A 27,470-nucleotide genomic window follows, 5' to 3' on the forward strand; every position below is an offset into this window, starting at 1 on the left:
ATAAAGTGTGCCGCAAATTTTTTTCTCTTCCATACAAACCAGTGTTAATTTCGTCGACTAAAACTCTGACTAAAAATGTTCGGCGACAGGCATTTTTTCCATGACAAAAACTAGACTAAGACTAACAAAAATAGATCTGTGATGACTAAAACTGACAAAAAGTAACTTTAATTGTCGTCAAGATGACTAGAGCTAGACTAAAATGTAATTTAGTTTATGTTGGACATTCAAAATTTGTGATATTTCTCCACTGTGGGTAAATCTGTCAAAAAACAATGTAGCTGTAGCTATTCTGCCTCTCAGCTGTAGAAAGCAGGGACTCTAGGTTTGGCAGAGTGCATTGAACACACGATGGTTTGTTACCAGATTTAGGCAAGAAAATAAATGCTTGGACTAAAAGTAAAGACTAAAATGTGAGGACCAGACTAACACTGAAAATGGAAGAATTACTTAAATGTGACTAAAACTAAAAGACACGTTACATCAAAAGACCAAATAAGACTAAAATTAAAAAGCGGTCCAAATTAACACTGGTCTGCAGTGAAATGGCACATAAGTACATCATGGCAAATGACAGCAAGTATAGTCATTAAAACTGCTACACCAAAACAATATAATGAGGTGGAATAGCCAAGCACTGTTGATCTAACTACTTTATGAGCCCCATTGTGTTATGCCAATCATTTTAACATGATTAAATCACAAAGGAAAACTTCATAGACATTGGAAGCCTTCAGCAGAGCTACAACCGATCATGCAGTCCCCACAACCACAGGTGATCTCCTCCTGTAAACCTGCTCTCGCTATTTTAAGCCATAACCTAAACTAGGTCGAGACATTAACCTACATGTTACCAACAGAGGGGCTTGTTTGCATGAGTCTAGGTGTAACAGACTGTTGCTGACTAAGCAGCTTCCAGTACATATGTAAAGCTGTGAGGTCAAAATTAAAGGGCATAAAACTGCAGCAGTGATTGGTGTCCAAGGCTGGCAACAATTCTATCAATGCCCTGCAGACATAGATTGCTGCGTTCACTTTATGCTATTGGACTGTAAAGCAATAGAAATAGCATTTATTGCACCCAAATGTCAATTAACTGCAGCAAAGAGGTATAACAGGATAGATTTTATTATTGTGTTCAGACATGACTTGGGAAAAGAAAGAAGCTTGATTAGGTTTTAAATGGCTAATCAATTGTCGATTACCAAAATTTATGAGCACTCAGCTAACAAATGAAAAGTGATTTCAGCAGGAAGGTATCCCAGCAGCCACCTGACAATGTCTCAATGACTTTAACAGCCGTTAAGAGATAATCAATAAACTGATTGACAGCAGCTGTAGCCTGAAGCTTAGATTATGCTGGTTTATTGTCGTGGCCAATCACTCTGTTGCACTGAGGGTTACACTGGTCACATGCTGCAGGACTGTCGATTGCATTTAGTTCAAATGAGGCCGCATTTTCTTGAGAACTAATAAACTGAAAGAAAGCATAAATGCCATTCTGAAATCTTGAAACGTAAGTGGGTTGATGCGACACAAGTAAAATAAAACTTATATAAAAAAAAGTAATGGGTGAATTTTTTTTTTAAAGTTGATTGAGGAGCCATTTTTCTTAACTATAGAAAAGTTGTAAATAGTTTTACTAGTATTTACTAGTCCAAAGAACATCAGGATTTCAGCATACGTCATTGTGTAACATCAAATCATGCTGTCTAATTTTACTTTGACAATTATTGATAGATTGGTGATGAATAAAAAAAAAAGACCCTAGCTAATCTTAGCAGAATAACATCTACTAGATCAGTGGTTCTCAACCTTGGGGTCGGGACCTCCTTGGGGGTCACGAGACACTAAGAGGGGATCTCCAGATTCCCTTAAAAAAAAACCTAAGAATAATTTGTTGCCACTTTACACCAATTTTGCGAAACTTTAACCAGTTTCCATTATTTATACCCACCAATTTCAACACATTTTTGCCATGTAACACCTGTTTTTGCCATTTTAATCTCTTTCCACCACATTTTTCTGCCTGTTTATGCCACTTCTAAACCAATTCTTGCCACATGACCCCAATGTTGCCTCTGTTGACCCATTATTGCCACTATTAACCCCATTTTACCACTTTTTATATACAATTTTTCCCATTTTAACCACATTTCACTATCTGATATGCCCATTTTTGCCAATTTGACAAATTTCTGCCAATATCTGCTATTTTTTCTCTCTTAGTTAGCACTATTTTGCCAGTTTAAATCCATTTTCTTCCCGTTTCACCAATTTTCCACCCATTTTGCCAATTTAAAGACTTTTCAGACACTTTTAAATTCTCTTTTACCACTATTTATGCCCGTTTTTGTCACTGTAACCCATTTTTGCAATATTTCGGTTATTTTTTGCCATTCTCATATAATTTTTGCCTTTTTGTCCATTTCTGCTACTTTTAAGATTCAATTTCACTACCTTTTCCACCATTTTTTTTTTTTGCCATTTTAACCATATTTTTCTATTTTTAACCCAAACAATTCTTTTTTTTTTTTTTCTAAACAAAATATAGATATCACAGCTTAACCCTACCATAGACCATGATTTTGTTGACCTCCATGGGTCCCCAGTTTGGCTGGGCCCCAGCAAGCTCTCTCTGTTATACCCCCTTTTGGACGGCCTTGTCTCCACATGACTATTCTTGTTTGTTCGTGTTCAACCACCTTCAGGTACAGCAGGAGTCCCCGGTCTCTGGCACCATATTTTGGGGGTCGCGGGCTGAAAAGGTTTAGAATCCTAAATGAGCCATTTTCCTGTTTTTCCCTCATAATAGTCAATGTGACCAAAAACACCACAAACACAAATTAAGATCAAAGAATACTGTGCATGCCTTTTGACAAGCAGTATCCTGCTCACCACTGAAACAGCCATTTCTCTCTGTTTCAGAAACTAAATGTTCAGACCTTCATGGCTTTGTTTAGGAAAACAACCATTAGGCTTATCAGTGAAATGCAGAGACCCAGTAACCCCCATTTAGTGCTATGACTCTCACCCAGCTATGTTGGATCAGATGCATTCATGTGAACTCCTATATGCATTATCAGTTGAAATATGCAATATAGATCACAATTTTTCTTCTTTTTTTTTCAAAATTCAAACAGATAACAATATTCCGTTGAACAGAGAGAGGGGAAGAGAGAGAGGGAGGAAATCTGGCAAATGCATCCATCCTCCATCTAGGGAAATGTCTTCCTAAAGCCAGAGTATGGTTGAAAAATGTAATATTGGTCCACATATCAGGCACCCTATGGTGTTAGTGTACTGGTTAATCCGAATGACACAGAAGACGATGGAAGCCGCATGTTCTGCCTAGTTTCACTCACCAGTTTATCGACGACGTAGGAACGAGTGGTGAGCTGTGGGTTTACAAATCACACCCGGAAGTATAAGTGCAGCTCTGATAATGAATTTCCTTTAAGAAGTCTAAATTTGCTCGTGTCTGGAGACAGCGATGGTTGTGAAGTTTAACATGCAGCGATGTAGAAAATAAGAAGGATCTCAACAACTTCCATGCAGCAAGCGTGATGCTTCATCAAGCGCAACAGGATTACTAGAGCACATCCTGTAAACGAGGAGATTGTTCCTTCAAAATAAAAGCGCGAGTTTATGAACATGGAAGGTTTCAGGTTGGCACAACAAGGTTTATAAAATGTGGTCCGGCATCATTCAGTTCTCTTGTATTTAGGTGAAGGTTGCTCTGTAAATTAATGGGAATTCAAAACGATGTCATGATCATAAACTTCAAAATTACTAATGTAAACTTCTCCAACCCAGCGATTCTGATCATATGCGTTGATTTGCAGTGCATGCCTTTTTTCAGCCATTGTGTTCTTTCCATTATCTAAACTTCCTGTCCTGTTCAGGGTTAGAGGGTCCCAACTAAAACCTGGCTGACACTGGGTGAGTGGCACAAATCAGCCATGACTTGTTGCCTGTTAATCACAGGGCATACATACTGAGAAAATCAAATATTCACATGGCTATAGACAGTTTTTGGGTCACCAACCAGTCTGTCAGCAAAAGCTAGAGCACCTGAAAAAACATGCGAACTCACATTGCTTTAACCTGACATGCCAGATTGACTGTTTCATAGGATAGATGTCACATTTATTGGGAAATTTCCCATACAAAGCGTTTAGGAAGGGCAGGACTTTTCAAGAAATTCTCAGATGGTGATTGGATGAGCATTCAGTCTGTCACATCCCTTACCAATTAGAGTGACAAGACAAAATAGGGTAGTTGACATGCACTGATGTAGTCTGTGAAATTTGAGCTTGTTTATGGATAAAATTCAAAAACATCTCTGCCAAGAGAAGCTTCCAGTGTGGCTCTTTGCTCTTATTTCATTAAAGAAATATGGCCCAGTTCTGATAAAACTGTAGCTACAGCCAAGCGCTTATTGCATATACTGGCTTACAATACAACTAAGCCCTGTCCGTAGAATAAACTCATGTCGAAGAAGAGCGAAAAAGAGGTAGGTTGGGAGAAGAGCATGAAAATCTTTCAGTGCTGTTCTTTGGTCTTAAATAAATGTGGTCAAGTTCTGATAAAACTGCCACTATAGTACAGCTACATCTGAGTTAAACGCTACGCTGGTGTATGGCTTCCAACTGAAGCCCTTCCTGTAGCATTCACCTCTTATTCCTCAGATGACACTGATTGGTCAGGTCCGTTCTTAGAACGGGCACAATAGTTTCAGATTAGAGCTTTGCGACATTGATTTAGAATAATCCATCTGCTTTGCAAGGCTGAGCCTTATGTCTCATTTAAATACAACCATCTGCACACACCATATAAATAACACTGGAGTTCAATAAATAACTGGATGATTCAATATTTCATTTTCCACTGAGCTGCTGTTTCCTGATGTATGTTCTACAATGTATTTGCAATAGGGGACATAACCAGTAGACTAGAGCTGTAACTTGTGTGGAATTTTGGGATCCGAGGTGGGTGGGGCATCTTATGCAAATATAACTGACACACCTCTTGTGTGATGTAATGAGAAAAAAGTGATTCAAGTTAAAGGCATATCATTTATATGTTAGTGAAGAGGAAGAAACGGAGGCCCAGACATGACATAGTCAAAAAAAATCAAATTGTGGCCACAATATAGCTATTACGTGCGCACAAAATACTAATTCGTGGCCACAAAATACCAATTTGTGGCCACTAAAAAGGTATAACGTGCACAAAAAAATACTAATTTGTGGCCACCAAATACCAATTTGTGGCCACTAAATAATTATAATGTGCGCACGAAATACTAATTAATAATATTAATATCATTCCTGGACAGCTGGGTAAGCAAATCGAGTGCACCTTCTCTAAGGTGTAAGGTAGAGGCAGTAGAGGGGCTAAAGCTACACAATGGACAGGGATTGTATGATTGAATTATATTTTAGGCTGGGAATGAGCTACAAAGACATTCTGAAAAGCCTGGCATTGCAAGGAACCATTATTACCGAGAGGCATTTAAACAGAATATTGAGAGCCAAGTTGCTACTGTGGAGGTATGACTTGGACGCTGGGATAGAAAGGTGCGCTCGATATGCTTACCCAGCTGTCCAGGAATGATATTAATACTATAAATTAGTATTTTGTGTGCACATTATACCTGCTTCGTGGCCACAAATTAGTATTACGTGCACATGTTATACTTATTTCGTGGCCACGAATTATTATATTTTTTAGCCATGAATTAGTATTTCGTGCGCACGTTATAACTATATTGTGGCCACAACTTTTTTTGACCATGTCAAGTCTGGGGTTCCGTAGGAACAGAAGCACCAATATGGGTTTTATTCTGAAAGTCACAGCAGGAAGTCCTGGTTTTGTGTTGGTTCTAACGTGACGGTTGTCCTGCCTGCTTTGCTGTATGGATTAGCGGTGCGGGAGAAGCGACCGGTCGGGAAGACTGAGGATCAGCGGGACAGTGGCGTGGGGATTTCTTGGTGTGTGACGGACGAAGGCTTTACTGGGATGTTATCTCGCCCTATTTTTCCAGTACGACTGTGATCTTTTTCTACTCGCTTCTGTTCCACTAAAGACTGCAGTGGAGAACACAGTCGAGAGGGTGAGCGACGTAAGCAGGACGCGGAGACAGAGAGACGAGAGAAGAGAGAGAGAGAGAGAGGTAGAAGCTCGCGACTGTGAAGTCTTTTCAAAAATCCGTTTGAAAAGCTTCTGAAGGCGTCCACCCATGAAAGGTGCTACTGTGGATTTTCAGGAGTGTTTAGCAGCCTTCAAACTCTGCCTGGAATGATTTATTGGAATAATTAGACTTTCCGCCCTTTCGCCTGGGATACTTTATCTTGCTGTGGAATTCCTCCTGATACACCTGCTCGAGGACAAGGCAAGGAGGCACTGCTGGGAGGAAGAGGTGGGAAAGAGAAGACAAGAAGCCCTGAGAGGGGAGGGGGGAATCGTTTCAGTTTCTCTCGGATGGGATTCTTTCCTCAGCCCGCGGATGGAGGGATGAAACCGGGAGAAAAAGACGGGGAGAGAGAGCAAAAGAGAGGAGGAAGAAGAGGGGGATGTAGTCGTCGGGCGCTGTGAGAATGCAAAACGGACGCACCCCTCTGGAAGAAAAATAAACCCATACGGAATTAACAACCACCCTAAGGATATTTCTCATACTTACCTTGATATATATGGGGCATATTCTCTTATCTGGAGCCTATTTGTATGGAGTTACAACTAAACTCACTGTCTTTCTAATTATGGGATTTCGAGAGACAATTTCGCACTGACTCCTCACGAAGGAACCGTAGCATCCGGAAAGAGGTAAAGTTTATACTCATCTTTATTCATACATGTGCAAAATGTCCGCCGAGTTTTCTTGCAAATCATCCCTCTCTTTCTGACTGTGTCTGGTAGAGCAAATGAGTGGTGGTTGCTGGGGGATATAAATGGAGTTGGCAGGTGTGGAGTTATTTCTATCTCTCTGTCTAGTCTGGATGTTGAAATGGGGCGTGGGGAGGCAGAGAGGGTGGTTTTCGAGAGTGTGGGTGGGGGATATTCAGAGATTGCTACTGTTTGTGATCGTGCATAAAACGAAACACAAAACACTGCAAGGTCAAAAATTAGCCTCCCATAAGTTACAGGGACTCTCCGCCTCTCTCTCGTGCTCTTTTTAGCTCCACTCAGTCTCCTCGTATGTGGCCACCAAGGCGGTGGAAACAGTGGTTGTTGCACGCAGAGGTAGGCTAGTTTCAGTAGGCTAAATTTCAGCGGTTCTGCACTCAAATGTGAGCGTTGAATTAACAGTGTGTCTGAGTGCGCGCGCACACGCAGGTGCGCGTGTCACTGGCGCCAATAAGAAAGGGAACTTGTGTGCGCGCGCAGCACGTCATCAGTATTCGTGAAGCATTTTAGATGTTTATAGAGTGTGCAGGCTAATTTGGGCAGTCTTAACAGACTGCCAGTTGTTAAGGCACTCACATGATATGTACTGCGCCCCTTTTTGTGCGTCAACACTGCACCTGAGAGAGAGAGAGAGAGAGAGAGAGAAAGAGAGAAAGAGAGATGCCAATAAAGCCCGTGAATTGAACTGAATTGAATTGAGTTGAGAGACAGAAGGGACAATCAAACGTGCTAGTGAGCTCCTGTTACAGTACGATGTTTAGCATTACGGTTGGTCTCCTGTGCAAGTAATCTTGTGCGCTTTACGCATGTGCGCGTGCGCTGAACCACAGCCCTATATGTTTTTTGGCACAACGCCAGATGATGATGGAGCTTTGGGTATTGTTCTCAGGATATGTTGGTGTTCCAGCTTGGTGCTGTAAGTTTCAAATGATAGCACGTGCATGCGCTAGTCCTGACATACAATACTGGATATACAACACCAGTGAATGGGGCAGGGGCCAGAACATTGCAGTCCCATTGAACAGTCCTCTAAGACTGTTCCACTCTAGTGAATTCAGTCAATATTTGCCATTCAACACTCGCCCCCACACTGACTTTGGCTATGTCTAATTTGATATCAATAATAATTTGCATAATACTCACTTGTTATAATGAAACTTACTTAGAGCTAATTTGTTTGGGCCCTTGTTCCAGGATATCACAAAACATGGTTACACATTTGATGCCTTCCTGCTTGAAAAGACTGTCATTTTATCCTTGGTACTACTTTATGTCTGTCTGTTGGTTGGAGCTTATTCTGAGTATCCTCACAGCAAGAGGTCCCTGTTTTTGTATACATATTCTTGTAGCATGGAATGAGGCTAATGTTGAATCTAGGCAGACACACTACAATAAGGTGGGGATCTGTTTCAATTTGGAGCCTCTGGAACATTATTGTCATAGTCTCCTGTAGTCTAAGCTATATGTTTCTGTCTTTTACTGCCTTTATGGCCTAACATCTGAAAATGATGGGTTGTATATGTAAATGTCTCCTTCAGAAATGGATGGTTGGAAGGTTTAAGCATAAAATTGAGGCTTACATATGGAAGCCTCCAAGAAACACGAAGAAATGAATGATTCTTTGTATCATGATTTTGGATTTTTCTGCATGGTTCATTAGCTGCAGCATATTCTGAGTGGGATAATACACTCAACACATGGGATTCAAGATGTAAACAAAGAGGACCGTCCCAATGAAACACATTTTTAGTTGGATAGACCAAGTATGCTGATAACACTGTCTCTGAGATTTCTTGACAGTGCCGTGTGATGATGAAATGGTGAAACTACCTGGTCACGAGTACTTTCTTCTTCTCTTTTAACATTTGTAACCCAGAGCACCACACTAAAAATAGACATCTGCAGTTACATCAGTGGACATCAAAGTAGGATCAGTGAGGTTCTGCTGCAAAAAAATCAAGTGAAGCCAAGGCATTTTGTCATAGTAAAAACAACTCTGACCCTCCATTATTGAGTGTCTTCAACATGGAGATGCAACAAATAGCAAGTGTGCCAACTTGAATGAGGTAATGAGGCTGTTGTCTATCGGTTGGAGTTCAATCCTTACTAGTCCTGCAGTAGTGTTAATGTGTTCTTTGGCAAGACACGGTACCCCAGATCTTCCCACTTATTCTCGCACTGCATCAGTGAGGTGTGCATGTGCATGAATGGAACTAGAAAGTTCTGATTTAGCAGTGTTTCCCACCGGGCGACACTACACTTAGGTGTTAGCGGTGCCAGAGTGGATCATTCCACCTGCCTAATTTTGTAGGCATATTTGTTGTGTGCTCCTGCTCCTTTAACAGTATTTATCAGCAGTATGTTGTATAAAGATGCTCAAATATCATCACCACCCTTTTGAAATATTTCACTCCATAATCCATAATCATAGCAGGTGAGCTAACATTTTTGTTGATGAAAAAGTGTATTGCAACCATCATCCTTGAGTGCTCATCAAATAGTGCATTACATGCATTGATGGTGATTATAGAGAAGAAGGAAAAATGCTTTGCATATACTTGGATTAGGGCTGAACGATGTGCAAAAATAATCAAATTGCGATTTATTTCTCCAATATTACAATTTAATATGCGATTATTCTTCAGTTAATCTTATGTTTTTCTTTTTTTTGTGACGAATTCAAACAATAAATAACTCCACAAATAAGACCACGTGTATAGAAAACAATGAAATTATTTCAGTAGCAGTTGAGTATGGGGGTGCAACAAGCTTCAAGCTTTAAAGGAGGCAACTGGGGTGGGGGAGGTGAAGCTGGCTACCAGCTGATCGCGACTGGGGTATGACTTTCGTGAAGTAGCGCTAGGCTTCATCAGTTTAAGATAGAATGAGCTGTTTTTACTCATATTGCAAATGTGATGTCATTGGCTCTATTTAAGGGCATTATCATTTTTATGTCACTCATTTTGATAAAGAAAAACATGCATAAAACATGAAAAGGAGGATTTTTGTAAACCATCATAAAAAAATGATACTTGAATGTTTGCATAATGTGCATTAAATCTCTGCCGCTGCAAAAAAAGTATTTATTAAACTGAATTTAATCTAATTTGCGATAAATTTCCCAGCCCTAACTTAGATGGCTGTAAATTAATGACTTATCCAAGTATCATCTGTGTTTAGAAAAAGCTGCTGATGGACACTTTACAGCCTCCACTAGTGTGTGAATGTGGTGTGAATGGGTAAGCATGACCTGCAGTGTAGCATTATACAAGGTCAAATCCATTTTAAACATTTACGGAATATAAGAAATGAATGGGGTGTATATTAGAGAGAAATAAGCAAAGTGAAGTGTCCTGAAAGGTGAGTGAGGTTAGGGTTGGAGACAGGTTATCTGGGTTAAATCTGCTGATTTAAGCATAAAAGCAATCTCCTCTGCAGTTTTCACAACTCTCTGCAGGTGCTTTTTCCATATCAAACTGAAAGGCAGCCTGTCAAGATGCAACATGAGTGAAATTGGTTCTGTTCCTTTCACAGCATGATAAGTTATTTAAATTAATGTTCACTAAATCAACAGAAAATGTCTTGATTACAAAATTAACATTTTAATCAAACATCTAGGATGTATATTGAAGTTTAATTTCTCTGATTCCTAACTCTGACAGGTTATGACATGTTTTTTCTCTGTTTCCTTGATTCTATCTTCTGCTAGATTGGTGCTGCATCAGTTTGTACCGGTACAGTAGCTTGCATTGATTGATCAAGGCAATAAATTTATGCACACGAGCCACTCATGCTGGTGCTAATGGCCCGTGGATATGGAGGCATTATGCAAATGCCTCCCTGGCTCTACAAAAAGAGTGTGGGTGACTGAGCGAGGGAGAGAAACTGGTGATTTTCACTCCATTTTAGTTGCGTTTAGCCTCCTATTTATGCCTAAAAGGAGTGGTTTGCCATGCCATTAGGTTCAGGATGAATAGCAGTGCATTTGCGTTATGGATTATTTTTTGAGACTTTAATGGGCTATGTAAGACAGGAGAGAAAAGGGGCTCTATTTTAAAGCTACCTCTGACTCTCACTTAGTTATTCACATTTAATTTGCTGTAGTGGCGTCACTGCCAAATGAATAGTGTTGGAAGTGCCATCTGGTCCATGCTGTGACTCGCTGTTTGTTTGTGTGCTACTATCTTGATAATGAAAGATCATTTCCCATTCCATAACAGCACACAGTAAAGTGGAGGTAAGGCAGGAGCAGTATTTCCTGAATTTCCCCCTCCCTCTCATTTTTATCACCTCTCTTTCCCCAACTAATCCATCAAAAAAGTACATTTGTGGAAACTTTTATAATGCTGTAATACAGGAGTGTAAACAGGCTGAAGGGACTGTTCTTTATTCTTTATAGGGATAGGGGGAGGCTATTATACCTGTCTTTCTTCTTGCCCTCTGTTTATCTTCTCTCTGCGACTTTCTCTCTCTCTTCCTCTCTCTGTTAAGCTATCTGACAGAGGGCTGCAGGATCCTGTGGAGTGGGTGGTGGAGCTCTAATTCAATTTATTCTACTGCTTGGAGACAGACAGAGGAAGCAGGAGAGAGACAGGAAAAAGAGAGAGGGAGTGACAGAGAGAGAGATAGGGAGGAGGACCACAGATGTTAGGGTGCATTTCCTATTATCAGAGGAAAGGTAGGAAAGGGGGGAGAGAGCTGGCCTGATGCTGTGACATCTGAATTGATTCTCTGGGTGACAAAAATGTATGTGTGTGTGTGAGAGTTTATTTGAGTCCAGTTATTATGTGGTGAGAGAATATATCTTAAAAATGTCATCACTGAGTCTGAAATGACAGAATAAATGGACTAAGGAAAAACCTCAGCAAAGGTTTTCATGATCTTTAAGTACTTTACCAATATTTTGTCAGTCATTCACATTTTATCTACTTTTTTAGACCATTGATGTTGGCTTCACTGGTTTCAATTCAATTTTTCAAACAGAAAACTCTAAATATTTACCAAATCCACTTTGGTGTACCTCAGGGTTCAGTTTCGGGTCCCCTTATTTTTTGCATTTTTCATAATGAAGAGCTTTTTTTTGTGGTTTGTGTGTGGGTGGATGGGGGCCTAATAGAGACATGGGGCATTGTTTCAGATTATGTTGACACTTTGATCTAACTTTGCCAGGATCAAGTGGTTCTGAGCATATAACAACAATCTTTTTTAAAAAGCCCGATGACCCGAAATCATAATATTTTGTTTTACTTTTTAACCTTCACTTTCATTGACTAAAGGGCAAAATTACAGCTTTCTGTACTTGTTTTCTTGTGTTTTTGGAACTTTTGAAAACAGTTATCTGCTACTAATTTATTTTGTTATATATAGGCTCATTTGCCTTGACTCACATATGAACTTAAGTGACATCCCATTCTTAATCCATAGGGTTTAATATGACATTGGTCCACCCTTTGCAGCTATAACAGCTTCAACTTTTCTAGGAAGGCTTTCCACAAGGTGTAGGAGTGTTTTTATGGGAATTTCTTCCAGAAGTGCATTTGTGAGGTCACACACTTATGTTGGACCTTGCTTTGTGCACTGGTGCACAGTCATGTTGGAACAGGAAGGGGCCATCCCAAAACTGTTCCCACAAAGTTGGGAGCATGGAATTGTCCAAAATCTCTTGGTATGCTGAAGCATTCAGAGTTCCTTTCACTGGAACTAAGGGGCCAAGCCCAGCTCCTGAAAAACAACCCCACACCATAATCCCCCCTCCACCAAACTTTACACTTGGCACAATGCAGTCAGACAAGTACCGTTCTCCTGGCAACTACCAAACCCAGACCCGTCCATCAGATGGCCAGATGGAGAAGCGCGATTGGTCACTCCAGAGAACGCGTCTCCACTGCTCAAGAGTCCAGTGGCGGCGTGCTTTACACCACTGCATCCGATGCTTTGCATTGCACTTGGTGATGTATGGCTTGGATGCAGCTGCTCGGCCATGAAAACCCATTCCATGAAGCTCTCTACGCACTGTTCTTAAGCTAATCTGAAGGCCACATGAAGTTTGGAGGTCTGTAGCGATTGACTCTGCAGAAATTTGGCAACCTTTGTGCACTGTATGCCTCAGCATCCACTGACCCCGCTCCGTCATTTTACGTGGTCTACCACTTCGTGGCTGAGTTGCTCTCATTCCCAATCGCTTCCACTTTGTTATAATACCACTGACAGTTGACTGTGGAAAATGTAGGAGTGAGGAAATTTCATGACTGGACTTGTTGCACAGGTGGCATCCTATCACAGTACCATGCTGGAATTCACTGAGCTCCTGAGAGCGACCCATTCTTTCACAAATGTTTGTAGAAACAGTCTGCATGCCTAGGTGCTTGATTTTATACACCTGTGGCCATGGAAGTGATTGGAACACCTGATTTCAATTATTTGGATGGGTGAGTGAATACTTTTGGCTATATATATATATATATATATATATTTATCATGTTTAGTTTTGTTTGTTTGTTTATTTGTTCTCCTTTCACTTCATGGCATTGCCAGTGCAGGATTAGATTAGTCTTCAGTAGTCTTCAGCTGGCTGGCATTTCTAGGCTCTTGTTAAGTTCCTGCTTAAAATCCATTACAAGGCTGTTAATTACATTCGAGTAGATTTATGTGTTGTTGTGGCGGTTGTATGCATTTCATCTTCTCTGAATTTTACAGTTTCTTTTGTCCAGTCAATTGCTTGGTTATTACATGTGCTGTTGGATGCATGGCATCTTTTTTCTAATTTGCTCTGTGGTTGAAGTCATTTTGTTCAAAATATAACTAGGTTACTACAAATGTTTTTGGATGCTAAATGTTTATGTGTTAAATATATTTTCTTTTCTCTGTTTCCCTTTATGTGTAAGTTAAATAACTCTCACTCAGTCGGTCCCCTCACCACCCTGCCTCTCTCTGCACACCTGCTGCTTCAAAATCATCCGTGACATGTCTGACACTAGATCCCGCTTTAGGATGCCAGCAGGGAGGATGTTTGTGTATACCTGTGTGTCTGTGTGAGTGTGTTGGTGTGAGCATGAGGAGTGGGTGACATGACAGATGTGAGACATGTCGGGTGATAATGAGCTGTGTTCAGGACAGATAACTGTGGGTGAATGTGACACAATACAGACAGTCTTCTGGCACTGTGCCTACTTTCACTGTCTGCTCAAATTTCTCTATGCATAGAAAAGTGTGAGCAAGCATGAATAAGCATACCTAGAGTTGATAACCTTCATGACTTATGATCCCTTTAAAAGAAGCTATAGCTGCTTGATAGAAGTCTGAGAAAGTCAATTATTGTCTGTCTTGAATGTATTTGTATCTTATTAATCATCTCATAACCCTTTTGACTTATCATATTAGCCTTTTTGTGGAGCATACATCAAGGTTTAGTGTCAGTCTGAGATAGGCACTAAATACCTCACCAGCTACTTGTGTTTAAATGCCCTGATAATATAAGTAACCTAAGTTAATTTTGAATTTGTCATGCAGGCTTTTCAGCCTACAAAGACCCTTCTTCCCTTGTCATTACAGTACTAATTATAAATACTGTAGCACAGTTGTTACCAGGGGATTCCACCAGACTTTTAACTCACTCTTTTAAAGCGGTCCACACTTCATATAAAACTCAACTAAGATTACGCAGGGCAACAGTACAGTAATATTTCTACTAAAAAATCCCAAGGGTGAAATGTGTGAAACATCAGTGCTAGAGAAAGCTTTTATATGCAGGGAGAGTTGCTTTGTAGTATTTCCATCAGATGTTATTGAGAAATTCTCTTTGTCTGTGAAGTCAAAGCAGGATCAGACTTGGGCACACACACTTGAGAAGTAATCTTACACATGTTAATATTACTTGAACTACAACACACAGGATGTGATGTGCAGTGTAAATGTATCCTGATATTACCTGCACATCATGGCCTCCCTGTTAGCTGGTACTGTGTGCATCCTTACCTGTCCCTGCTTCCAGAGGAGCTGCAGACTTGCTGACTTTGTGAAACTAGATGCCTGTTAGTCCTCGCCTTGTGACAGCAAAGCATGCTGACAATCTGTGTAGTCTGTGTTTTTCTACAGAGCTGCATTTGTATGTTGTGCTTAACCAACATGTCATGTCCGGTGTGCATTCTGCGTAGGACCAGCACAAAACAAGCAACACCTCTGCGTAGCTCTAAAAATGGAAAAAAAGATGACAAGAACACCCAGTGGGAGAGAGAACAACAACAAATACCTTGCATATAAAAGGCCCACAGTCCTCTGACAGAGACAGATCTGAGGAGCACCGACAGGCAGTTTGAAATAACTCAAAAGAATAGTTTTAATGGTTGATTCCTTTGCATCATTGTCTCCATTCAATCTCATTGTTTTCAACTAACATGAAGTGCCCACATTAAGCAAATCTTTCCAGTGAAAGCTAATGCTCGTGTAAAGTCCTCTTTTAAATTCTGACTACGCAAATATGCAGTTCCTTGTAAAATCTTCATGTGATTCACTACATTTGCAGTCTAAGTGTGTGATTGTGTATTTAAAGGCATTCTCCCTCAGGCAATTTCCATTAATAACAATGCGCTCTCAACTTGTCAGGTTAGATGAGGAAAAAAAAAGAACAATAGAGAACGTCTCTTCTCCTCAAGACTTCCAGCTTTGTTTGAGCTAGTTGCAGATTTAACAAGTAAACAGCTACCAAAGCTACCAAAGCTTACAGCTATGGTAGTACTTGACGTTATTCTGTATACAAGTCTTAAAGGTTTACACCGACATTTGTCTAGATTTCTCACTTCAAATGTAGACATGGATTATGTGCAATAAATGAGAAAGCTTAAATTCCATGAATTAAACAGCTCACATTGGCAGCAGAAAGCTGGCTATAGGTTTGAGGAACACAAGTGCTGTACACACACCTAGATGATTCTTACAACACTGTATGATTTAATTGAATTACTGTTTGATACAGTCATTGGAAGAACATGTTTTTTTCTGCTCAATTATAATAGATTTCAAATAAGAATTATGTATAATCAAGTGCTTACTTGAGATGGGTCTTTCAGCACCACAGAGAGCTCTATATGGCTACTGCTTGTACCATAGAATGAAATGGCACCATGGACAGTGACTGTGTGTAGGGCTTCCTTTAGGTGGATGTTTCAGCACCATGGGGAGCTCTGTGTGTCCACTGTTGTACCATAGAATAAAATAGCACCATGGACAGCGACTGTATCCAGTGCTTCCTTTAGGTGGTTTTTTCAGCACCATAGAGAGCTCTCTTTGGCAACTGTTATACCACAGAGTCAAATGGTAGCATGGACTGCTACTGAATGCAGTACTTCCTTGAGGTGGATATTTCAGCACCATGGACAGCTCTATATATTCATTGTACTATAGAGTAAAATGGCACCACAGACAATGACTGTATACAGCACTTCTTTGAGGTGGATGTTTCAGCACCCAGATCAGCTTTTTGCTGCATGAACCAAGTAAAGAATGAAGAATTGCCAATCTAGCAACATGATGAAAGTATGATTCAGAAGGATAAATGGATGTCAGAATGAATCCACTTTTCTACTGAACTGGGAAATGTTCCATTACCTCCCGGTATTGTAACAGAAAAAAAGTTACTTTAATGCCCAGGACTTTTATTACATTATTTTTTCTGTAGAGTCTGTGTGAGTTTTTTTTTTTAAGGCTCTTTAACATCCATAAAGTTTTATGTGTTGGGTATTTTCTTCCAATTTGACAAAATTTGTCTGATTGATTCTATTGTTTCTGAGATTGCTTGAATTTGGAAAGAAACTACTTTTGTGTCTGCTTGTTAGTGCACTGCTCTGGTGCTCTGGAGCACTAACAAGAGGAAATACATTTGAAAAGGTTGTGTCCAGGGTGTGATAGATCATATGTGAGGTTTCCCACTCTTTTCCTCACTCTGGAGATGTGTAAATCCTAAATTTAGGCAGGCTGGTCCCAATGGCACAGTGGCTTAATATAACACCATAAAGCATCCTGAGCCATATGGGTGTCTGACAGTTTTAATGGTACTTTTTTTATGAAATATAGTGAAATTGTCCATGTAATGTATGTGTCATTGTTTATACCTATATATCATTTGTTATAGGTCCATCAATATTATTATAGTGCTTTCCCACTAAGGTTTTTGAATATACGTTCTTATATAATGGACAAAAAAAAGGTGTTGATAGAAATCTGAAAGTAATATCAAATATTGTTGATTGTCATCAGCCAAAACAACACATTTAATAGTCATTAATAGTCATGATAATGATCATTATTTAAAAACAAATATGCCTGTGAAGAGAGGCTTTTTTCATTCTAATTATTTCAGTGCTGTGATGTCAATCTGCCAGAACGAGCAGGTCATCAGTGACAAACGGTGTTGTGTTTAGGGACAACAGCCGGACTGAAAACTGACTAGATTAAATGGTGCATTTAATTAAGAGGCTTGGGATCAGGAAGTCAGAGATCAGTCTTGGCCCATGCCAACAGTAGCTACATTTAGCCTAACTTGTTAGTGAGTGCCATCTGTTCACACACAGATTAACGCTACACAGAAGGCGTTAGCTACGGGTACACTGGTCCTGCACTGTTTAGGCTGTTATTCAGAAGACCTTATTTCCTCAGAAGGCCTTTGAGAGTGGTGATCTAAACTGAGGGGGGTACATTAATCCTCTGTAGGGCGATTGACTTGTGGTGTAGAAACATTAATTTCACCTCGATTTGTGTTTTTTAATGCTCCCCATACATGAGATACTGTGCGGCTCATTAAACTTGCCATATGTTCATGTACTTCCTGTCAGTCATATTAGCTGCTATAACACAGAACCATGAAAGTTGTTTATAGTCATCTCATCTGTATAGGTACAATTAATCACAGTAAGCAGATAATATTTATGTATTTGTGTTTGCTCAAGCAGCTGCCAATTTAATCCCCATTTCTCATTTTGATACATAAAAATAAAACAAACAGCTTTGCTTTAATACTCGTATTTTTTGTTGCAGTTTTGAAATCTTTTTGGATCTTAAAGTGATCTACTGTTATAATGCCTCTCTCATTACCAAACGCTGCTCAGAGGGGCATTATCTATATCTAAATCCATGTATAAGCTTCTCTTTCTGTCTCAATCCTAAGCTTCCAAGACTGTTTGAGCTGTACCTCATGAGCAGTGCAGAGACCTAGTCTAGATTAATAGAGTTTTAATATATTTTCCATATTTACAGGTCCTATAACAAGCACTTACTACTCACTTAATACTTGAATACAAAAATGAAATATATCAAATGATAGCCATGTTGTATACAAATGAATCTACCTCAAGATTTTGGTAACATACAAGCGGATGATCACTCTGAGTGGTTTCTGCCATCTCTTCTGGAACATTCTTGTTATTCTCAGTGGTTTCTTGAGAAGAAAATTAATCCCCACACTGTAAGAGGCCCTCTGATTTATCTTGGTTGTATACTTCACATGTAAGGATTTCTGACATGTGGTTTAATGTTGTGGCTGTTAGTCTATGGGATTATTGATCAGTTGCCAATCATCATATTGATATTGGAATAAAGCCGTGGCAACTGGGCATTTCTCCCTTTTCTTTAGAAGTTTCAAATTTCTCTCTCCAAGTACAGAAAAACAAAAACAGCTTAAGATTTGGATGTTTTCTCATTACTTTGTAATAGAGCTCTCCAAAATAATTAGAAAAAAACATTATTGATCATTATTCTTTAAAGAAAAAATGAATTTCCAACCAAATTTGCAAAAAGTTATCTTAAAAGTTAAAAAAAAAAAAAAAAAAAAAAAAAATTTTAAAAACACACACATGATAAAAATAGGTGATTTTTGATGTCCTTGCACTGTTTTATGTCGACAAGGTCATGGAAATGTTTTTCATTGAAGTGGTTACTCACTACTGTCTGTAGCATCTGAAAGAACTTAAGCAGCATAAAATATAGAGATCTACCAGTATAAAGGCTAGCATTGTGTCCAGTAGTGTGGCTTCTTTAGCTTGGAGTAATTCATTCAAATAATTTCATTGTTCAGCATGCATTTAACTGTAGTGATCACAATGCTTTATGGTGTCTTGGCATTTTCTTAAATCTACAGTAGGGATTCTGAAGTTTGGTCTTAATCATCTGCTCTAAAGGCATGATGACTACCAAATAACTGCCTCCTACTCTGCTCGCTTTTACACCAAATACTATAAAAAGCAGCCAGCTAATCCAAGCTGTTGGCAGTTTTTTTTCATTTCTTTTTATTCTTTCTTTTTGGCACCAACCTTAACTCGGCAAGCTGCTTCACAGAAACAAAATCTGATGGCCTGATTTATGTGGCTGAAGGATGAGGTTTGAGGCATGTTCCAGTAAATCTGGGACATCTAGAGAGTACAGTTATGATATTGAGCAACCCAGGTTACTGTTAGTCACGAAAACAAACAATTGCCTGGGGACGTAGCAACACTTTTTGAGCAGATTGAAGGGGAGGTTAGTTTGAGGATTAATTGGATCAGAAACAACTACCACAACAAATGTGCTGATAAGAAGATTCAGTATTAAAGTGAAAGGCTTGCAATGGGATTAATGTTAGATATCCAGTCAGTGAATTTCAGATATCAGCATCTGAAACTATTTCACTGTAGTGATTAAATTCCTCAATAAGCTCATAGTCTTATCACAGAGGAATTAACTTTATCAAAAACGTACTAATTGACTTCCCGTCCTTTGGGCCCTGAGTCCTGTTCAGTAATTAATTCATAGTAAACCCCTAAGTCCATCAACCTGGTAACAGCAAAACACTTCCTGGTCTGCTCGCTCTCATTGGCTGTTGCGGGTATACTTCACCAGATCAGGAATCAAAAATATCAAACATGTTTGATAGTCACACGTCCTGATTGGGGAAGCTCAAAATCAGTTGTTAGTCATGAAATAATCACCTCACACTAGGGATGATTTTGAAAAATAACTGGGTGCAAAAGACCATCATCAGATTGAGGTAAAAAAAAGGCCCTAAACAGGTCCAAAATCATCTTGTACAGTGCTTAACAAATTTATTAGACCACCACCCAAAGTAAGGTTTATGCCACAGCTGCCCTAAATTAACAGCATTGGTAATTACCACAATCATTTTTATGTTTCTGCAATGGTTAATACACCAATGTGTAGAAGCTCTTTAACCCAAATGATATTTTTAATGCTAAAATATCATTATTGTTGTTATCCATGAATTTTCAAATTTACTGATTTACAAAAAACTGAAAGAATAGTAAAGCACATTATTATTTCTCGATTAATATGTCAAATTATAGTTATTTACTTGCATTCCTGAAGAGAAAAATGAGTTTTGGTGGTTGGATGTTATGCTTGATTCATTTCTGACTTCTCAGAGAAGCCCAGTCAGCCGGCTCAAATTTGGGTGAATTCAGTTTGAAATTCCTCATTCCTGTTCAAAATGGTAAAATGTGGAAAGCTCACTGAAAATGAAAGAGGCCACATTAAAGCACTTCACAATGCTGGATGGTCTCTGAGACAAATATGACAGGTGGTCTAATACATTTGTTAAGCACTGTATGTAGACAGCCTGAAACGCTCCACGTGTTAACAGTATTTGATTCGAGTCCCTAATTATCTGCCAGCAATCCTCATATAATTTATTGATTGATTGGAAATTGGTGGCGGCCATCAGATAAATTAGCACCTTGACTGAGACAGTAGAGAAAGGGATGAAAATGCAATTAATTAGGTTTAGGTTTTAACATAAGATTTTATGGGTACAAGAAAGATGTACAAACACATGTTTTTGTGGATCCATTCTGTTCTGAGTGTCTTTGAATAACAATCCAAGCCTATCCCTACAATCTCTTTGAAAGGATGTTTTTGATGGATACATCTGGCTACAAGAATTGCATTTCAACCTGTTGTTTTGGCTGTTTGCTGACACAGGCACAAATCCATTAAAGAATAGCACTACTTTTTGTAGTGAATATAGCCAAATAGATAACATCTGTAACAGAGAATGTGCAAAGGGAAAATCCATGCTACCTGTACACGAAATGCATGCAAACCGCTGAGGTGAGCCAGCACTCTGTTGCATCTACATGTATGCAAAATGAGGAAATAAAAAGTGGCACAAAGTTGCTCCTCTACTATGCAAATCAGCTTCATTACAAATAGCCACTAATGCACAAAGGTTGCTGCTAGCTGCCACAGGCAAACAAATGGTGCAGATTAACACCAAATGAAACCTGGTTTTCTATTGGCAGTATTTCTTTCTCTCTTGCTTCTTCTCTCTACACTTAAATCAGTTGCTCCTGTGTATCCTAAGATAAAACTTCTATTTACAACAATGGGCTGTTGAACCAGAAGGATTTGGGCACGTGCACTTTTAAATAAAACAATGTTTAAAATGCAGCAGGAAGTTTACTGCCATACAGAATGACTTCTCTCAATTATAGCGGACTGATTCTAAACATGTTAGTTTTTTTGATAATAATGTGTTTTCTGTAGTATTGTAACAACAGCAGAGACACAAGTGTGTGGTCACTGTGTTTTTCTCTTTTTTCAAGTTTCTGAATGGCATCTTATAATCATCCAATGTGACAACACTCATGTGTTTCACTTCCCGTCTCTGCACAGACAAGTTCTGGGTCTGAAAACTTCCTTTTTTTCTGTCTCCGTTATTGTGGTGTTGGTGTAAGTGCAAAGCCACTGATGTACCACTTGGCCTGTGGCACAAACCCACGCCAAGTGCTTGTGTGTGCCAGCATATGATTAGAGCAATTTTTCAATTATTATTAGGGCTGCAACAAATGATTATTTTTTATGTCGACTAATCTGGTGATTATTTTTACGATTGGTCGACTAATCGTGGCTATTTGGCATACTATTTTGGATCCCCGGTTTACCTTGCCTTCTTATGCCTGCACACCTGTAAAAACTTAATGGTTTAGCAAATTGACATGACATGTCAAGTTGCTACATCTTCAAGGTTTGTTTTTCCTCTAATATAAAAGTATTGAACTGATAACTAAAGTAAATTGCACACTAAATAGCGTTACTGAAAAAACGTTACTCTAACAAATATCAAAGATGAGTTTCTGACTGATTAACGTACGGCACCAACGTTATAAGTAGGCTACTGGAATTAATCCTCGTGCCTGAAGCACAAAGGGCTCAGTAACCAAATGCAAAAGATCTGAAAGATTTTCATGCAACTTGCAAACTTGCCCACTCGTGGTATTGGAAGACACGGCAGCTACAGTGTGTTTAGGTTTTCAGGTGTTCGTGCCTTGCCGTAGTGCTGCCATGGTACGAGAGTTTGACTTGACACAGTTTGCAGTTGACTTGTTTCGCCAGTTTGTTTTCTGTAAAATGTTCCCAAACTTTAAAAGCTTTGGGTCAGCTTTTGGTGTGTTCTCCGTGCTTTCCGCCATGCTTAACTTCTTCTTCTCAGTTTCTGTGAATAATGTAAACAGTGGGAGCGATACTGCCCCCACCACTTCCTGTAGTGAACTGCAAGTACAGGTGAGTCCTTACCAGCCGGTACTAGATTTTACCAATATAAAAAACAATAATATGACGCGTCGACACTTGAATTTCTGCGTCGACAAATTTTTATAGTCGACACAAACGATTATGTCGACGAATCGTTGCAGCCCTAATTATTATTATTATTATTAGTTATTTATTTAGATGTATTTAACCAACAACGCCTCATTGTTATTAAAAATCTAATTTACAAAAGTGTCCTATCCAAGACAAGGCAGCACAATTACCAGAGCTAGACATGAAACATACAACTTAGAATATACAAAACATACACCAACTATTCCTGAGTTACAGATCAGAAAGTCATCAGTAAAAACATGGCTTTCTTTAGTGGATATGGTTCAAAAGATGAGATAATAGCAGGCACAAACTTGAGCTTAAATTGGTGCTGTTATCAAGGCACCAATAATCTTAGTGCATCTACCTACAGCCCTGTGTGGCTGTTTCTAATTGTCATAGAAAGGGTAAAAATATGTTTCGTAAAAATAGGTCTCAGTTCTAAAAATAATAGAATATCACTTCAGACCTGATGTTATGACTTTGGATCATTTTTACCTGAACAGAATTAGTAGCATGCAGTGAGTTGTTTGGCAAGAAGATATTAATACATTAGTGTTGGATTAGAGACTGAGGATTGTTGATTCTGGATTCAAAAACACAAACTCTCAAACACAGCGGGAGAGCTTCTCTGTGAGATCTCACAGACTGAACCACACAAAACATGTACTTCTGCAGCCAAATACGTACACATACACTCAAAGACGCACACAAACAAGCACAGCAAGTGGGCTGGTGAGAGGATGTGCAACATTACTGCAGCTGTCCTCAGGGATCTAAGATGAAAACATGACTCAAGCATTTACCAGCACCACACAATGAGTCAGCATATTTACACGAGATGAACTGGTGAGACATCCATTTAACAATACCTGAGTGTATGTATTTGGAGATGCATTCACTTATTGTCCAGAAATGGTAGGCGATTTGTCATTTCGTTGCTAAACTGGATGACTTCTATTTTAATACGTCACGCTTCAGCTGATGCTGGATGCTTTGTAGGCATGCTGACATCTGAAGACAACTCAGGGTGGTCAGGTGAGACAACAGACTTCACCAGAGTCACTGACAGAGTCTACTAAATTATTAACATGGATGGAGTAATTAGGTAGAAAACAGCTCAGGGGAAGTCTGATGTTAAATCTCAGGCTATTTAAATTGTAAAGCCATTACTGAAAAGGCCTGTCAGACATCACAACACACATTCATCAGAACTGCTTTCATTGAAATTGATGCCATGGAATTATCCCCACCTTGGACTGACACACTAAAAAGAGAATAATTTATCTTTTGTTTCATAAATATTCTAAGGAAACCATTTATCTTCATTGGAGTTCCCCTTCACTCTTAGGTTTCACTTCATTTTTGCTGCAGACAGCCTGCTGCTGCTGCTGCTTGACTCCAACTGATACATCTTTTAATATCAATCCTACATTTGTAATAATTAGTTTAAATTATAGTTTAAATTAAAGGAATACTTGATTGGTAATGCCAGTCGTCTCCATTTTATTTTTATTGTAATCGTTCATGTAGATTTTATAATAATCAGTCAAACATCCTGCTAATACCCTTTACTGTGTGTTTACCATCATTTCTGGCATTTATAACTAGAAATCTATTTTCTAAATTGTTTATTGGTTTTGGTTTTCTGCAGCAGGTGGTGGATTAAGTATGGGTCTAAAAGTACTGTCTCAGAACTTGGATGTGTTTGCCTTCTTAACTCATACCTTTTCACTCCTTGCAGATCTATTTAACATGCAGAATTTGAGTGGTGGCATCTTAAACCCCCATTTCAGCCTGCAGGTGGATGCTGGGGGAGCTGTTGAGTTCAAAGCAAGAGAAGCAATGATTCAAGGCAGAGCAGGTGATAGCAGAGCAGGGGGAGAGACCAGTAATCTCACAGCTTAAACAAACTACCAAATTGCAAGGTTGTTTGTCTGGTGATTGGATAATGACACATCAGAGATGAAATCAGCACAGTTCCAGTTATTTTCTTGAAAGAGCTTGTCGGCATCTCTCCATTTGTTGTGAATTTGAGATTTACTAAGATTCAGTTTTTCCACTACTATTCATTTGGGTTTTGCTGTCCTAAAAAGCTCTGAGGGCAAGATTTTGTTTTTGGCACAGTCGTAATGACTGTCACTTTTTCTTTTGGTGTGTATCTGACACAACACCAGGACAAAATAAACACATGGCTGTGTCTCTACCTATAGAAGGCACAGCTATTTCATTTTGTAATACCATATTCTACTGACTTGTTTTAAAGGTCACATATTATGCAAAATACACTTTTTCAGGCTTTTCTAGCAGAAATATGTGATCCTGGCCTGTCCACAATCCCCCCGAGAATCAAGGAAAAATCCATTCCCTCCTCCCTCGCTTTCTCCATCTTTCAGAAAATGTGCTGAAACAAGCAGTTCTCAGATTTTCCCCTCATGACCTCATGTGGAAAGTTAGCACCGCCCCTAGGTTTAGTTGCCCCCCCCCTTAGAAAGTTCTGCCCTCCTCTCCTGATCCTCTTCTCTGCTGGCAGCTGAGAGGAGGATCAAGAGAACCACACCCATAAAGCCACATCCATTTCCCGAGAAGGGCGGAGTCAACAGCTCATTAACACTTAAAGCTACAGACACAGAAACAGCTTGTTTTGAGCAGGGCTGAAACTGAGGGGTTTTTAGACATGCAAATATCCAACTGGAGTGTTATTCAGCATCAGAATTCACAGGCGTGTTTCGGGGACATCTGAGGCCAATATCAACCCGTCTTAAAGAGTAAAATATGTGACCTTTAAAAATGAGTGAAATGATACTGTTACACGTAGTCTTTACCTGATGACTTCTGATGTTTTCATTCAAATACCGATTAAGAAATACTGCTCTCAGAGTGCATAAAAAGTAAGGATCAGTGTTAATTTCGTTGACTAAAAGTATGACTAAAAATGTTAGATTTGCAAGAAATAGATCTTTGATGACTAAGACTGGCAAAAAGTAAGTTTAGTTTTCATCCAGACGACTAAAACTAGACTTGAATGTAATTTAGCTTTCGACAGACTCTCAGAATCAATGGTTTTTCTCCACTAGGGGTAAATCTGTCAAAATACAGTGCATCTATAGCTATTCTGCCTCTCAACTGTAGAAAGCAGGGTTTCCAGGGTTGGCAGAGCGCACAGAACACACTAACATGGTTTGGTACCAGATTTAGGCAAGAGAATAAACGCTTGGACTAAAAGTAAAGACTAAAATGTGAGGACTTTTTATGGACTAGAACTAGACTAAAATGTTTTTGAGTTTTTGTCAACTAAAACAAGACCAAAACTATAAAAGGCAGAAATGACTAAAATGTGACTAAAACTAATATAAAGACTGAGACTAAAATTAAAAATAGATGTCAAAAATAACACTTGTCTGGATGGTGTAGACCAGTGATACTCAACATGTGACTCTGGAGCCACATGTGGCTCTTTTGTTAGGATTACTGTTTTTTCACTTCTCACCCATTTGTGCCACTTTTTCTCTCAATTTTTTGCGACTTTTCACCCAGTTCTTGCCATTTTTGCCAATTTTACCCCAGTCACCCACTTGTAGCCACAATTTTGCCACTTTTTAACCAGCTTTAACTTATTTTTATTGCCACTTTAACCCATTTTTTCTCCACTTTGATTGTGGGTCTTGCAAACAATGAGACTCTTTGGTTGAGCAGGGTTGAGTAACACTGGTGTTGACTAATACATCAATTTTCAAACAGTGTAATAGTGATACTTTGTAAATCTCCTCTTTTAGATAATCTAGATTGACTAGTATTGATTTATATTTATCATGGAAGAAGGGAGAGATTGTCAATAGGTGATCAATATTGACTTTTAATTACAGACACGGTGCTGTCTTAATCAGCTTTTCTCACAGAGTCCTGCTGATAGACAAAGTCTCATGAAAGGCCTGCAAGTAGTGACCGGCATGCCCACACAGGCCCTTATGAGGAATGGCCAAATGACTATCAGCTATTTACCCTTAATGTCACCACTAATCTACATCCACCACTGAAGAATGAATATAAATAACCCCCACCGCCTCTAACAGACACTCTAGGGAACACACTGAGATCAACTGAAATACCACATATGGAGTATACTTGCCTTTTTTCACTTTTACAGAAAAGGAAGCTGAAATTTGAGAAAATCTGTTCTCTTGAACGAAGTATTGTAATTTGGATGTAACAACATATCAGGATATGAGGTTTCCTTCATAGCTAAGAATTCCATCTTATCTGATGTCACTCAGATACAGATGAGGACCTCGACAGACTGGAACAGCTGTTTCTTTAACAAAAATGCTTTAAAATAATGATGATGTCAATCAAGTTGACAGAATTATACAGCCTATAAAGCCTCATGTCCTCTCTGTCAGAAGACAGGCTCTACAACACTCAATGGGCAAAGCTCAAGCACACAAAGGGAGAAGAAAGAGAGAACAAGCAGAGACAGAAATGCAATATTCACATGACCCATTTGGTCAAACACATCTTCACTTACAACAAATGCGTAAGTGGTCATCACAGAGACCAGCAGGTTAAGTTAAAGACCAGCACTTCATTTTTATTGCTGCATATTTTGAGCCAGCACACCAGCAGCTTTAAAGAAATTACTTGGCAGCAATAAATGTTCAACTCAAAGAGAGCTCTCTGTTGATCCTGTTTGCTGGGTGTGGGTTTAAGTGAGTCCAGGTATATTGCAACATGCAGTGAGTCACAGCCTGTGACCCAGTTGAGCTTTGTCGCTCGGCGTGACCTCATTCTGACTGCGCTGTTAAACAAATCCAATGCTACTGCAGCTGTTTTCATCAGGTACAGCCAGACCAAATGCATAAATTACTCGAGCATTCAGTATTTCACTGGATTTCAGCGAGCTACAGAAGCAATGCTGCTACTTTCAAGGCTGGTTTGCACTG

General features: G+C 39.3%; 1 protein-coding gene across 1 annotated transcript in view; it reads left to right on the forward strand.

Moving 5' to 3' along the window:
* Positions 1 to 5,945: 5,945 nt before the first annotated feature.
* lrfn5a (leucine rich repeat and fibronectin type III domain containing 5a) overlaps positions 5,946 to 27,470 on the forward strand; it is a 190,174-nt gene continuing 168,649 nt past the window's right edge. The window contains exon 1 of the mRNA XM_041811840.1: positions 5,946 to 6,828. The gene's annotated coding sequence lies outside the window, so the exon portion shown is untranslated. The remainder of the gene's footprint in view (positions 6,829 to 27,470) is intronic.

The sequence above is a fragment of the Cheilinus undulatus genome, linkage group 18 (genome assembly GCF_018320785.1).
Source record: "Cheilinus undulatus linkage group 18, ASM1832078v1, whole genome shotgun sequence".
NCBI lineage: Eukaryota > Metazoa > Chordata > Actinopteri > Labriformes > Labridae > Cheilinus > Cheilinus undulatus.